General features: G+C 37.5%; 1 long non-coding RNA gene across 1 annotated transcript; it reads right to left on the reverse strand.

The window, feature by feature from the left end:
* Positions 1–5,931: 5,931 nt before the first annotated feature.
* LOC127971188 (uncharacterized) lies at positions 5,932–7,766 on the reverse strand. Its single transcript, XR_008156768.1, has 3 exons — positions 7,609–7,766; positions 7,121–7,234; positions 5,932–6,030 (listed from the first exon to the last, which is right to left on the reverse strand). It is a non-coding gene; the product is annotated as an uncharacterized LOC127971188 (long non-coding RNA).
* Positions 7,767–13,857: the final 6,091 nt, after the last annotated feature.

A 13,857-nucleotide genomic window follows, 5' to 3' on the forward strand; every position in this document is an offset into this window, starting at 1 on the left:
TTCAATAAAAAGAACAAATGAATGGTTTATCATAATTATGACATAAAGAGTTAAAATTTAAAGAAGTCAACATAATCAGAGTCACAGTATCTTAATTATCTCATAATTTCAACTTTTTATCCCGTAATTACTTTTTATGACATAATTATGATTCATCATAGTTTTTTCCCTCTATGGCCAAAATTAGCTTATATAAGAAATGTATTCCTATCTTTTTCTGTGAAACACACACACACATAAAGACAATTAGTTCATAAAATGAAAGTCAGTGGGGTCTAATGCTGTTTTGAACACCAATGGCTTTCATTGTTTTGGATGAAATGAATAACAGAAATTATCCCAGGAACATAAATCACCATTAAACTACCTATCATTTTGACAACTTTATTTGACATGAAGCTGAGGGAGAGAGAGAGAAAAAAAACAATAAAAATCAATATATATATGCCAGAAAAAAAGATCTATATGTTCTGTCTGCAGGCTCATTGCTGCTCTGTCCATTGGGAACAGCTCTGGGAAATATCTGCTTAGCTTGGTGAGCTGACATGGCCTGACAGGCAGTAGGGTACCCCACGAGGTGATCGCACCCCGATCCGGAGAGGTTATGTCATCAAACTTGGGTCAGCTGTATAATTGGACCGGGGGTCAGTAAGGTGATATGGAGAGTGACAATGAAGCTCTAGAGTTACAGTGCAGATCTGGCTGGGGAGGCTGTTATGAACCCCAGACTGCTCAGAGATCAGGAAAAAGTCTGCTCACTCTCACTGCAATAAAAGGTGTCACCGATTCCCATTAAAGCTAACTTATGGATTGAGCTGACAACCCTGGACCTATGAATACTTAAAAATGTTTTAGCTATCACAGGGTCTTCTAAATGATGGAGAAAAACAGCTAAGATGTTAAAACTTTAACTTCAGGCCAAGACACAGCAGTAACATCTGGTGCAGCCCTGGCTACAAGCCTCCGGTTTCTTCTGCCACACCATAAAAGCCTTATTATTACCTATCTGTCTGAAAGCACCACCAGCGGTAATATCGGTGGGTGTTTTCTGCTTTCCAACTCAGTCACTTCTAATTAATCAGCCACACTGATACATAGTGGATCTGACAGCACATTGTCAAATCACTGCCATTCCAAACGTCAAAACTGCAGAAAGAACAACATCACGGGCAATTTAGCGCATTACAGCCTCAGAGAGCTGTCACTTCGACTCCTGTGCGGGGTCTGTGGCTACACTGAAGTGGAAGGAAAACACGAGGGACTGCAAACAGAGCCTGGAGCCAGGTAAGGAGCAAGAACAACACAGGCCTAATGCACCTCAGCTGTGTTAACAGCAGCCATCCTGGGGAGGGGATGGATCCTTGACGTGGACAAAAAAAAAACCCTGCACAAATGCTAAGTGTTAGGGCTGAGGGGTTTTGGTGAGGAAGCAGGGATGTGTGTGGGATCATTTGGGTCATTTTGAGGAGGCAGTCGGAGGCTTGAGTTTGGATACTGTTCTAATCAGGGTGCTGAATTCTTGCGATTTGCTCAGAGTATCCTGTGAAGCAAAAGAGAGGGGGAACACATCCTGGACTCATTTGCCTCACCACTGAGCCAAAAACCATCGCCTGGGATTAAACACACAGGGAGAGGCTTCAGCTTGACCTCATTAGTATTCATAGGTACTTGTGTTAACAGGTGTTTATAGATTTGGATGTACAGGATAAAGTACATTATGGACCTACTGACACCATCTAAACCTAGAAATCTTTATGACTATTTTGCATTTATTATTTTAAATAAACGCTGTTCTTTTAAACATTCTATTCTTTAAAGAATCCTGAAAAAACTATCAGGATTCTACAAAAATATTAAGCAGCACAACTGTTTCTTGAGCATCAAATTAGCAAACATTAAAATATTTTTTCTATATCGTTATATCTCTGCAAACAAAATAATGAATTAAATGTTCAAGTAATGTTTAAATAAAGACAATTTCCATTGTTTAAACGAATAGTTCAGGCCTGTAAAAAAGCAACAGAATCCTTTGAAACTTCTGTCAAGATCTGACAAGCTGTCAATACATTAAAAACACATTTCAGTGTATGCAAACATGCAAGTCCAGGTGGAGAACCACTTCTGACTTCTGACATATCTGAATGTGTTAATAGTTATAGTCCTTAATTAATGGAGTTGATTGATTAACAAGTCAATTAATACAATTTTTGGTCAATTCTACTAATCAACTCACTAATCAACTTCTTTCATGGACCTTCAGTGGTCTCCAGTGTCAAAGCACTGGTACAGAGAGAGGTTTGAGATTGTTTTGGGAGTGGGGAAGATTGGAAGCTCTACCTCTTTATGATTGCATTTCAGGCAGTAAACAAGACTCACCCCACGGGGATCCTGTGACATTGTAAAATGGAGCAAGGGCTTGTGCTCGGCAGTCACTTCAGAAACATTGTTTCTTAAAACTTTTATTGAACTATTTGCAGTTGCCTTGGTCTGCACATAAATCCATGATGGCAACATTTAAACGTCAGCATCTGCTTGCATCCTCTTCTAAATGTTAACTAGCCCTTAATGTGATTTTACACCCAGGCATAAGTTGCACGAGGGCCCAAAGGAAACAGATTAGAAGGGAGTCACCCCAGAGAGAAGGTTATCAGTACTGTGCACCAGAGAGATTGTCAGATAGCTAACAATAAAACATCCTGATCCAGGAAAGACCATTGATGAACCCCATTGAGGGGCACCATGGTGTGAGGACCATGCTTTACAACTTATCGTAAAACAAGTGCAAATTATTATCTGCTAAGGAAAGTAACTATCAGTAGGTGGATGCTACATTTTGAAGGAAATCTTGGGCCCTAAGGGAGGGCTGCGGTTTGTGGCTATAGTACAAACAGGCAGACGTTAACGGCTCAGTCACCGTTTTGACAGACAGACAGGAGCACGAGTCGCTACCCTCAAGGTATTCAACTAATCTTTCAAGTGGGAAATTAATCTTCCTTCTACTCACAGAGAAGAATAAAGACCATTTTGTCTGAACCTAGTGAAGTTTAACATAATTACAGCTTAACTAAAGTTGGGTAGATTGAGTTGTAGGAACTTGACAGTGCATTTGAACTTACTTTTTTCTTTTGCCAAGAGTACAATGAACCAAAAAATCTGACTAAGTGAGAAGTTTCATGTTAAAAGAATAGGGCGGATGGTCTATTTCCATAGCTTTCATATAATGTAACTGTCACGCAACAAGACTATGAACTTACAACAGAGACAATCCCAGGGAGCAACCAAGGATCAAGTACCTTATTGCTGTTTGGTGCCCTACTTAAATGGCATACTTTAATTAAACCAGGAACCTCCCAGTTACCAGCCCTGAGAAACCACCACACCATCCAAAAACAGGGCTGTGTGCGAGAGGAATTGAATATAACTTTTCAACTGACCCTTTGAAAAGATCTCATTTGAACCCGTAACATTAAAATAAACTCAACGAAAGAGTCAAATGTATAGAAAGTGGTACTATAATATATTTCCTACAGAGACCTCTCTGTTAAAGGAGGAACTAGTAACATTTTGCTGATCACTTACTAGGAATGTGAATGATTAAATCAAAAATGGATTAACTGCTTGTAAGAATTCAATAGATTAAGCTTACAGACTGTCTACTGTCTAATACATTTCAGTTCAAATGCATTCCAGTAATCATCCAACAGATGGCAAAAACACTGCCTTTAAAATCATCTGACATTGGTGATGCATGTATTTTATGCCCGCTACACAAATGTGCACTCTTGGTATGCTTGAAACAGGCTTAATAACAAATGTTGCTGGAGCATTTCCTTATAAGTAAAGAGTATGTGGACTACAATATGTGATCATATACTAGAGTACATCATGACAACAAGCATTTTATTTTAAGTGTTGATGTTATTCTGCATCTCTATTTCAAATAAGCACAGTAGCTCAGTTTAAACAAGTGCTGTGAGTGAGGTGTCAGAGGTGAGTACACGCTGTGTCTTTAGGCATTTATGTTCATGTTCAGAAGAGCAGAAGGAGAAATAGTCACCTTTTACAACTAACAATAAACGAATACATACACATCTCATGCCTTTTCGGGGGGGTGCTTTATAAGCTGACAAACTTTAAATTTAAAGAACTGCGTGCTTTCATTACCCATATAGTTCTGTAGACTATAAAACCCATCAAAATAAGTGTCCTGTCTTAGTAATCTTAGGAGATCTCATAAATATTTAAACTTTCAAAAAATATTCAAATGTATACAAAAACAAATCAGAAGATCAATCATAAAGCCTGTTACAATAAAGGATTAATATGCATTTAATTTATAAAGAGAAGTGTTATTTTAAAATTGTTTAATTTATTTCTGTACCTGAAAATTGTTAAACCTACCTAAAAATCACTGTTTATTTAATATGTATCTTTGTTCTGTTGTATTTATGTAGCCCTGCTGAATGTTAAATGGATCCAATCCATGTTCATTAGAAATTATTTGAAGATGCAGCAATCAAACTGCTAGTATATTTTAATGCAGGTGTTTTTGAACTTGATTTAAAACATGATCAAAATACTATCTGTTTTGATGCCAAAATTTAAAATAAGTGAGGAAGTGAGAAATATCGGTATTGAAATCGGCTAATAAGTGTTTGCTAAAATCGGTATCAGCCCCCCCCCCAAAAAATACTATTAGTGCATCCCTACTAAAAACATAATATTATGAAAATTAGAAAAAAATAGAGAAGAAAAACAGGCGCTGGACACTTGGTCCTTGATTTAGATAATCTGATATATGTATGTTGTCTTACTTGGTACACTGTATATGCATACATAAACTTTGAAGTGCAGAGGTCATCATAAAATTGCAGTGCTGTGGAAATTCCCATCAGATGCTCCTATGGCAAACATTAAGAAGAACAGAAGGATCAGGGAGTGCAGCAAGGTCAAGTTCAAATCTTTACTTACGTAATACATGAAACATCACAACAAACTGAGCTCAATGAGAAACAGACCTGCTTTTGGAGGAGAGGCGCATTAAAGCAGAAACGGCACTGGCTATATCATCCTTTACCTCCCCGAGCTGGAGGAGGTTCTGATGTAACGGCTGGAAAATCTTGGCCAGTGATGCTTCATTCATGCGATAAGGCTCATGTACTGACTGCCTTTGTGAATTCTACACAGCTTATAAACGCATTAGTACACGGAGATGGAGATGTCACAGAGCAAAAGAAAACGTTTTTGGGAGGGGGCCAGAATGCTATAATTTGCCAACTTGGATTTGATGAACCTCATTAAACTATAATAGCTGATTTTCTAAATCGCTGCCAACGCTGCTCTCTTTAACAAGCTTCTAAAGATGTTTGCCTGTATCCATCCCATTAACCGCCCCACTCTTCCTGATGTCTTAATGCAGGTCAGCTCCTCTGGGTTTTAGTAAGAGAGAGAAATGGATAGAAACAGAAAGAGAGGGAGAGCTTTCTGTTCTCTTTTTCTTATCTTTTAGCACAGCCAGCTGACCCTGTCTCGGACGCTGTCGCTCAACAACCAGCCAGGCTTTCTTGGCACAGTCTGTAGAGAAACCACCAGGCAGAGAAACAGCCCCACCACAGACTAAATCCCAGCACATCTGGAGCAAACATGTTGTCTTGCGGATCACAGGGACCTGTATCGTGCCATGCACACGCAAAGTAGCGCGAGAAAGTCAAGATGTGCAGTGATGCAGACACATATGCAAATCTATGTACACTGTCCTTCCCTAAACTCTCCTCAAAGGAATAAATCTGCATTTCATCACAGTTCCTTTAGGTATTAAATGCATTAAATATTCTGCATACATATTAAAAAATGTAGCTGAGCTTAGAGAAGATATGCAAAACTTCACCTCCAAGTTGAACCAAACAGACGCCTTATCAGCTAATTATTTTTCACTGGATTGTTTATTAAACAATGACCTGAAGACCTTCCTTTCTGCTGTTTTGGAGTGTGTGGTGATGGCAGGCAGGGCCTGGATCTGGTCGAGACAGCCTGTAAACATACAAGGGAAGTATAAAGAATTTCAATATTTCAATTTTATTTTTTCAATGTGAAAAATTACAATAATATCCATTTTCTGGTTTCATCTCAAATCCAAAATAATATTGCGTGAACTAATCTGACCACTACAGGTCACTACTGCTATCTACTATCTATCTATGAATACATATTTATGCTATATAACTCAATTAGCCTTAAAAGGGAAATCTGAAAACAATATTAGCATGAATAAATTTTTTTGTGATGACTTTGCACTGATAAGGGAAAACACAAACTATTGTTTCTGGATTTCAAAAGGTAAATTCCTTTGAATTCCTTTATGTCAAAAAGAAAAAGGATTCATATTAGAGAATATGAAAATGACAATTTATCATTTCTACAATGCTGTTCTAAAGTGTAGAATTGAAGAGAGGACTTTTTGATATTTATTTAAAACATGTTTTGCTCACACGTCTGAATTTAATCAATCAAAAATATAGCAAAATGTATTCAATAATTGCAGCAATTTAAACATTTAAGGGTTTATTTAATTATATTAATAATTTACTTTATTTCTGTAATGAAAAGCTGAATTTTTTTTGCATCATTACCCCATTCAACAGTGTCACGTGATCCTTCAGGAATCATTCTATTATGCTGATTTGATGAGCAAGAAACATTTCTGACTATTATGAATGTTAAAACAATTTTGGCCCTTCGTATTTTTCTGGAAACTAGGATTTAAGAGAAATAATTTGTAACATTTCTGTCACTTTTGAATGGTAGCCTAGTGTAGATCCTCCTTCAGTGAAAACAGTGATGTTCTCCATTTTTAAAGCTAGTTTGAGGCATATAATTAAAATCCAGTTTTCTTTGCCTGGATAAGAGTCTTGGCTAAGCTACAAGTAAACAGCAAGAAAGTTAACTCTCACTAAACAGTTTAATGTGATGTTCAGCCAGGATCTTCAGAAAGCAAGTGAATCTTCAAACCACTTCCACATGTTTGATAGTGTTGCAATTATTTTATGATAATAAACACCTGGCATTTGATCCAGCACTGATAGGCAGCTGAGATTATAGAAGCATGATCACACATGATTACCACTGCGGTTGTTGTCATTACTACAGCTTGGCGAAGTGACCCCATGATGATCCTCTGACTCCTGGCCGGAGCCCCGGACATGAACCAACAGAGCCCATCAGACAGTCAAGACATCTGACAAACAAACAGGTCAATCTTAAGTAGCCAGACAACATCTGCTGCAAAACAATTTGCTGCTTTGCCTGGCTGGAGATTTCGACATTAAATTCGCCCCATTTGACACAGTCCATTTCTTCTAGTCAACATGATAAACCATGAGTGCAACTGCAACACAGCGATAAAATCGATTCTAAACTCGTACAAGTGGGCAACTATCTGCTAAACACACACTAAATATACACACTGTACAGAAAAACATCAACAAATGTAACGCTAGTTGTCTGGAGTGTTTGAAATCAAAACACTTGAGACCTTGTTTTATACCTGTTATATTTGGCCAGGGTTTTAAACCGTGTTAAGAACTCAATGTAGCCACGCTACAAACTTACCCACACGTTTCTGTAGCGTGACAGTAGTTCTGTTATGTTCATAAATGCGAATTTTTAACAATAACGAGGTACTTTACGTAAATGGTCTGGTTCTCTCCGTTTCTCAAATGTGTGACGTAAGTCCGAATCATTGCAGTGAATCGGTTTATCCAAATCGGCCCAACGTCTCAAATTATACAAAATTAAATGATACGTTGGATACTAGGGAAGTCTCTTTTTCTGTAACGAATCGATTCAGCTAAAGGATCTTATCGAACATGCACTGTAAATTCGAATTCATTAAAGTCCGATTCAGTCAGACAAGAATGTATAAATTCACTAAAAGCAATCAACAATTCGAGTCCCTGACTCCCTGTGTCACAATTCGATTTGGTTATGTCATTTATGATGTCTGTTGTACTTAATATAATGTACCTGTTTGACCCTAATTAAGACACTTTTAATAAATCTGAATTTTAAAATGCTAAAATTCAGCTCTTTAATTTATATCAGACAGTTAATATCCGTTCACACCAAAGGACTACTGTAATTGATATAACTAAGTTTTTCAGTTCTGTGAGAATAAGGAAGTTCACAGTTCACTGAGATATGACATTGCTGGAATAGACGTTCAAAACTATTTAGCCCACAACATTCTACAGTAGGTGTTAACAGGCTTTTGTACTTTGTGTATCTAACTACCTTTTTAAATACTTTGCATTGCTTCAAATGATGATTAGCCGGTGTAGCTTGGCCAGTCACAGTTTCAAAGCAGCTTCCTCACCACTAGTTTTGAAAGTTGTCAGCATTGTGGAGACCTTGTAAGACCTTTTTGATAATGAACCTTAGAAACCTCCTAGAAACCATGGAGCCTGAATATTCTCTTTTTATACTCGAATTATGAACAACCTATGGAGCCTATTTTCTCTTTTAAACAGGAAATTATATCACTGTATAATGTCCTACAAGCACCTAGACAGCCTGATTTGCAGATCTCAACTGTATATATGTCCCGGTCCCTAGTGGACTTCAGATGTAGCACCTTTGCATGCTCCTTCCACATTTACCCTGCAGGAGAAAGTGTGTGATGTTTATATAGTTTCCATGACGAGAGATGTCCTTTAGAAAGAGACTGAGGAGGTGTTTAATGATCTTCACCACCCTCAGGTTTAGACAACCATTATAGCATCAGTCTCGAACATACACAAACGCTTCTCTCTTCTCTGCAGGATAACCGATGATGGTTGGCTGAGGACAAAAGAGTTTTTTTTTTTTTTCTGCTACAATACCACCCAGAAGCCTAATACCATCCTGATGATTACTCCTGGAGCTGTTGACAAAGAGATGATGTTCTCATGCATATGAAATAACTTGCAGTCTATACATATCAGACTGGTTGCATTATTTAGGTTACCTTTCTTTATTTGCTGTCTCTTGAGGGACACACATTCTTAAACTCGGATATCAGATTCATGAGAAAACCAAACACAGCATGCAAAGAAAACAAGCACTCTTGAGAGACATCCATATGCGTAAACAAATTATATTCATCCTATGTGGAAATTAAACAATGAGCTGCTATTGCCTAGAATTCAACTTTAATCATCATGCCCATCAATCCTTACTCTCATACTCTTATATTCTAGTCATACTGCACTACTTAAATGCATTTAACAAGGTTAATGTCTTTGGCTTACAGTAAAACATATGGCAAGTCTGTGTGCAGTTTAAAAACGGCAATTAACATTGTTTATGTCCCAATTCCATATGCAAGTAATTCCCATAAAGCATGAATCAACTCCACAATTTCTTTAACAATGGCAAAATAATATCTCTTTGCATATGCTCATATGCAAACAATTAAATGCACTCAAAAGTGCTTCAATTTGTATGAAAAGGGTTCGGTGAGTTACTTTGCAAAGCATGCACCTATGATATGCCATTTCATGAAGGCTCTGAATGCATTTAGCTTTTGCTCCAGCAGCTCCGCAGCACATTTGTCTTCATCTGAGGCAGCTGCTGAGCTGTGTCTGGCGGACAGCTCCTATTCGTTCGGTTTGATGATTAAATAGATTTTGATTTGGCATGCTGCTGTGTAAACTTCCTGTGTGGCTAACCCGCGGGTCTGGCCCATACCTGTCAAGTATCCCGTTTTGGCCGGGAAAGTCACGTATTTTACCCTTCTTTCCCGCCGTCCTCCCGTATTAGTATTTTCCCGTAAATCTCCCGTATTTTTATTTATTTATTTTTTTTACCTGCGTTATTAATTAATAAAATAATAATAATAAAAAAATTCCCAATCTGAGCTCTGTCACTAGTCTCGTGATAACTCCCACCTGTAGTAGCCTGTCGCGAGGGGTGTGTGAGGTCAGATGACATGAGTTATAACGTGGGAAAAACAACAACAACAAAAGAAAAAACAGAGACGGATGATGGATGCTACAATAGAGAGTGAAGGCACACCTGCCAAAAAACCAAAACCCATGTGTAAATACCGTGATAAATGGGACAGCGAATTTACTTTTTTTAAAGAATGCAAAGTCTGCAACAAATTGGTACAACAACTCACTAAAAGAGTAAAAGAAAAGTTATGTGAAATGAAAAGAAAAACTGTTAAAGAAAAGCAATATGAAATGAAAAGAATGTGTGGAATTAAAATAAAATGTAAGTAAAGACATCAATGTTAAATTAACAGAAAATATGCAAATAAGCCTTTAAATAAATGCTCTTCATATATACCCTTTTGTGTTTTAATTTGGGCTATAACACCTGTCTTAAAATGTAAGGGATACTGGAGCTTTGTTGGGGTGGTGGGACTGCTCGCAATGGGCGCTGGAAAATTTCCCTTATTTTCAAATCCAAAACTTGACAGGTATGGTCTGGCCTTGCCTCTGGGCCCCCCAAGAGTCCCGAGCACCGTTGCTGTTACCATCCGTCCAAATGACCAGAGTTCAAAAATGCCTGTTTAACCCCCTCATTTCTGGGTGTTCCTCCAGTTCGTTCTCCTGTTTTTCGCACCAGCCGGATCCCAGAGACTTTGTGAATATTAAACAGCACCGACTGCGGGAATGGCTCCCAAATGGGCAGCAGATGTTGTTCGAAGGCGAGGTGAGATTGTTTTGTCTCCAAATGGAGTTTGGATATTTCTAGTTGACAACACATCACAGCAAGTAACCACTAAAGATCGGTGACCACAGTTTTCACCAAAACATAATGGTTACAGATGACTTTGACCTCATCAAACCCTTTTATCGAATATTTACAAACCATATGGCTTATTGCATAAACCTCAGAGGTTGAGGGTAAGTATCTTTTCATCTGTTGGTAATCACTATAAGCTCCATATGTTGTTAAAGTTCCTTAGGAACATTATCCTGCAGCTTTACTCTGATAAAAGGGGATATAATGCCTACCATAATCTCTTTAGTACACAAGATGTGTCTTATGTCTGGTAACATTATCTATCTAGAGTAGAGGAGTGCCAACTCATGCCAGTTTCAGCTGCCAAACTGAATACTAACACTCTAGTCAGTTCAAACTACAACTGCCTTCTGGTTACCTGCTCGACCTGTCAGTTCTGAGAGGAACCAGACCAGTATATGGAGTAAGATGAATGAGTAACTAGTGGAAAATCATTTCAGAGTCTGTTTAAGATCCAGCAGGAGTCATACCTTCAGGCTAATGCTGTATCAAACTCAGTGAGACGAAAGAAAGGAAATGGCTTTGAAGGATGAAGAAGCATGCAAACCCATTTTTAGGGATTTATACAACTCATATCATGCTTTTCACTCCAAACTAATACTAATAATTGCTGTGATAATGATAAAAACAGATGCTACAAGAAAGTTTATTTTAACATAACACAGAATGAGAATGTTTTATGTACACTGTATATGCATTTATATTAATCATAGGACAAGGGATTGATGAGACTGGCTAGAACTGCATATGAAGCTAAAAGGATGACAATTTTTTTAGTATGACACAAAGCAGAGCATTATGATGAATCAGAATCCAGAGCTTGAGCATTTAAAGACAACATGACTGCAGCATGTTCTTATAATACATAGAATATTATCATCAGTTGGTTTGGTCACACTAGTATAATCTTGATGCGAATGGGATTTAACTGACAAAAAGTTGACAAAAAGATGGTTGTGACAATGAAACTACTGCTAATTTACACATGAAAACCTGCCTAAGTCAGGTTCTAAATCTACCCTGTGATGTTGATGCATTAGCTACATGAAAGCAGCACCTTGAGTGGAAAATCATTAACCCTAGACAATCCAATTAAATTTAAATGTCAAAATAACCATGAAAATATACAGTACAGACTATCACACCAAGGTTACTTCATGGATGATGAAATTCTTTGTGAAATGTGAAATATTTCACACCTATACAGAAGAATGAACATGAAAAAATAAAGACAACCTTGAGCTAGAATGATGTTGTTTGGTGTTCTCCATCATCCTATAGAGAGGGTGAAAGAGTGATGCCTTCTTTCTTCGGCTGGCAACATCTTGCCGAGAGCAGCCTCTGTAATTTATTATTTGTTCGGTTCTTATTATGGAAATACTTTCTCAATTGACTCTAACTTTTGTATATTTTCACAGTGGTTATGTTCTTTCTTTACTCTCTCCCCCCTCCCTCTCTTTGTTTATTTGCTATAATAACATGCTTGGTCTCGTTCTAGGCACAGCATACGTGAACCTTAAAAATGAGTTTTCTCTTTCAAAGGGACTTTGTTTATTTGTTCAGTCGGTCAGGTTGGGATAAAATGGCTAAGAGTGTCTATCAAGAGGTGATCACTGAATTGAATCAAACGTGTTGCTCTCTAGTGAACATTACCTTGAATACCTAATCCAATTTTTCATGACTGAAACAGCATGTTCTGTTTGGCTCATATATCATAGGGTATTGCCAATGACTACTTTATACACGGTTGGATGTCCATTTTTCATGTGAAATTTTCCTGTACCATGTGTGGAAAGTTGACATTATTTGCCTCGTTGGGTAAATCTCACAAAACCTTTGGTCTCGTTTCAAACCAAAATCAAAAGAAAGATATTATATTAAACTATATTAAATTTTCATATATAATGCATTCATTTATCTATAATGAAATATGTATATATTATCACTGTAGTATGGTAAAAAAAAAAATCTTATATTATTTATTTATTTATTTATTAACTATTATATTATTATTTGCAATAGAGAGAATAATGGCAAACACTATTGAGAATATTATGAATTAAAATGTTAAACATCTGGATTCACTAAGTCACAATAAATTAAAGATAAATACTTACACCTCAAGACACTGTATCACTTATGCAAAATATAATTCCTTATTTTTTATAAATTGTTTGTTATCGAACATGGGTGCGACTGACCCCATATTCTCACTCTGAGCCTTATTATTAACATCGGTGTATTCACGCTTACACACAGACTGGATGTGTGGGTAGCAGTAACAGACTCAGGTGTGTAAACTTTCATAAGCATTAGTATTAGTTAAGATTAAGAACTGGTGTTTAATCTTTATCATCCATAGATGTCTCTCCATTGATCTCTGCCTCCATTTTCACTTCTCATCAAGGCCATCAGGATTAAAAGGCCAGGGGTGTCACTGACCACTGACCCAAACCTCAGCTTTGATGACTGACCCCTAATGCCAAGTTGTCAAGGTCTGAAAGCTAAAAGGAAGACCGGCCTCTGACCTCTCAATGTCACTGCTGGTCTACAAGGAGTTAATAGCCCCCCAAAGGTCCCATAAGGGCCCACAGGGGGGTAAAAACGAGGGTTGAAACTCCCATACCAATACATCATGTCCAACCCCTACCATCATCAGCAAAATCACTCCGTTCTTGTTTTAATGAGCAGTTGTTTTTGTTCCAGTCAGTTGTTTTCAGCCTGGATACGTTTTTCAAATGGAGAAAATTGAAATTACGCAATTGTGAATGACTCACAAACCATCCCTACGAAATTAACAATGTAGCACAAATTGATTTAAAAACGCATTACCCATGTTTAAGAAGCCATTTAACTGATCAAATTTAATTTGAGGTACATCAGCACACAGTAAACAAATTAGCAAGTAATGAGAACACAATATTCATCACATTAGAGACCGAGACAAACTGGGAAAAAAATGCAAAACAGAAAGAACGAAAATGAGACTCGAGTAAAATATGCCCTGCCAAATATCCCCACATGACCTTTTGCTCCCCCCTGCTGATGTCAGATCCTCCCCTCTTCCAT

The sequence above is a fragment of the Carassius gibelio genome, chromosome B14 (assembly GCF_023724105.1).
Source record: "Carassius gibelio isolate Cgi1373 ecotype wild population from Czech Republic chromosome B14, carGib1.2-hapl.c, whole genome shotgun sequence".
Taxonomy (NCBI): domain Eukaryota; kingdom Metazoa; phylum Chordata; class Actinopteri; order Cypriniformes; family Cyprinidae; genus Carassius; species Carassius gibelio.